This window comes from Etheostoma spectabile, chromosome 23 (assembly GCF_008692095.1).
Source record: "Etheostoma spectabile isolate EspeVRDwgs_2016 chromosome 23, UIUC_Espe_1.0, whole genome shotgun sequence".
In the NCBI taxonomy this organism is placed as follows: domain Eukaryota; kingdom Metazoa; phylum Chordata; class Actinopteri; order Perciformes; family Percidae; genus Etheostoma; species Etheostoma spectabile.
In genome coordinates this window covers 10,044,664-10,047,020 of record NC_045755.1, presented here as the reverse complement: position 1 = coordinate 10,047,020, position 2,357 = coordinate 10,044,664, and the positions used below count along the sequence as shown (strand labels likewise).

General features: G+C 41.2%; 1 protein-coding gene across 6 annotated transcripts in view; it reads right to left on the bottom strand.

The window, feature by feature from the left end:
* grm8a (glutamate receptor, metabotropic 8a) overlaps positions 1 to 2,357 on the bottom strand; it is a 311,638-nt gene that overhangs the window by 288,459 nt on the left and 20,822 nt on the right. The window lies entirely within an intron of this gene.

Sequence of the window (2,357 nt, the reverse complement as noted above, 5' to 3'; positions counted from 1 at the left end):
TATATATATATATATATATTATACATATATCTATCTATATATTTACACACACATACATACATACATACACATATACATATATGGTCTGATACATCAGTTCCAGCTAATTTTCAGCAACTTGCAATAAGAGACGGAGAGAAAGTAATAAAGGAGAGTTACATATCTGCTCCATTATCTCATGGTGAGCTTGTCGGCCACCCTCCAATGTCCATTACCAAGACGTGTGTGTGTGTGTGTGTGTGTGTATTTGTGTTTGTGTGTGGCAAAAGAAAGAGTCCATGATGCTCAACAGTCTAAAGTCTAAGCCATACCTGTCCTTCACTTTGTCTATCTCTGTCTGCCTTTATGTTTCACTCACTTTTTCCCCTTTGTCTTCCCCTCCAGCGCTCCATTACCACCGCTACATAGAGAGAAAGAAAGATGAAAAGGTTGAAAAAGAAAATGAAGAGAGAGGGTTGAGGACTGAGCGGTGTGTTAAGTTTGGGGAGAAACGAGGGAGTGGGGGATGTAAAAGAGAGATAGAGACACAGAGAGGGGAAGAGGTGATGAAATAGCGAGACAGAGAAGAAAGGGAGCCCTAGAGAAAAAGAGAGAGAAGAAGGAAAGGATGCAGGAATTGGAGGGGAAGTTAGATCCAGTGGTGGAGAGATTAAATGAGGGCACGATGGAGGGAGGTGAGAGGTTGCACTCTCTTCTCCTGTCAGCACTGAGACTATCTACATCTAAAATACACATCTCTCTCTCTCTCATTACATCTTTTTTACTCTCCCGGCATGCTTTTTTGTCTTCAATGATTTCCAATCTCTTTTACCACTCATCTTTTGTTCTGTTTCATACCTTCTTTCTCTCCTCCCTGTGTCCTCCTTTACTCCTTTCCCTCTCTCTTTTCTCTCACTCATCCTCTATGCATAATTCAGGCTGAGATTCCAGCGTTGCTGGCGCGGCCATTAAAAATACATGGGGGCTCTGCGCCGAGGCCGTTTAGTACTGCCTTACCTCGGCGGAGGAGGAGCGCGACCGGCTAGGGCAGCGAGGGCCGACAGAGGGAGAACAGAGAAAGGAGGAGGGAAGAAAAGGAGGGTGCATAGTCGCTGGGATGAAAGAGTGGGAGCAAAAGAGCGAACAGGGCCAATAGGCACAAGATGGGAAAAAAAAGAACGTAATGGTTTGGTCATATCACTTTTAATTCTGTGAATATTTGCTTCATCTTCATCATTTACTTTAAGGCCCGTGGGAAAAACAAATTCAAGCATGTGGTTCTTGTTTCGATGCAATTTCCACCCGGCTTCGACATCGCGGGTCAGTATTCACCTTCGTTCAGCTTTGACTGCATCGGTGGGCGAATAGAAACACTGCTTCGCTGTGTTTGGGGACGGAGGAGCCCTTATTCTAGCTTGTGCTGCTGCATTGCTCTCACAGACCGTACTCAATACTGCTTTCAATATTTATTATGTAGACTGGAACCATAACATCACTGTATTATATCAAAATGGTATCCAGTTATAACATTACGGTGTGAATTTGGGTCTTATCAGATACCAAAACACAACATTTGATTTATAATACTGTAAGACAGAAATGTACACTCCTAAAGAAAATACATTTTTATTTTCCATTATTTCATTTCTTGTTTTGCTTGTTGATTTCACTGTTATTGGGTCTTTTCTTTCTTTTTTTTAATCTCTTGTTAAGCACTTTGTGACTTTGTCTGTAAAAGGTGTTTTATTAAAAAAATGTTTTATTATTATTATTGTTATTATTGCTATTATAATATTAATGCATTGCCTTAAGTCAGGTTCAACAGTCTTACTGAGCAACCCTGCATTTGCAAAGTCATTGCATTAGGCAAGTGGTCTTAAAGAAATAAATGGGGGAGCCCTTTTTATTTTTTTCACAGAGTGCTAACGTCCGTCTGAACACAGCTTTAGGGAAACTGGAAGCAGGAGAGAGGTATAGTGATGAGGAGAGAAAATGAGAACATTTCGGGAGAGAGACACTATTCCTGGAAGGCAATGAATGCAGATTAAAAAGATTAATAGAACAAAATGTTTTCTATTTCTTTCCTCCTTGACCTCCAGGAAAGGGGGGTAATTGGCAAAACCCTGCAAACAATGCCCTCTTTCCCTGTCTTCCTCCCTCCATCCCTCCCTCCCTCTCACAAACACACATGCTAATACTAGCCACTCACAGTAAACCAATCCCACACGGAAATACCAGACAAATACACACCACCATAAAGAACGCAAACCATTACGCCGTAAATGAGCTCCCATTTCCCATCTTATTCTTTGTCAATCAATAAATCAATTATATCGATCCCTTCCATTTGAACAGACGAAAAACAATACAGGGGATAG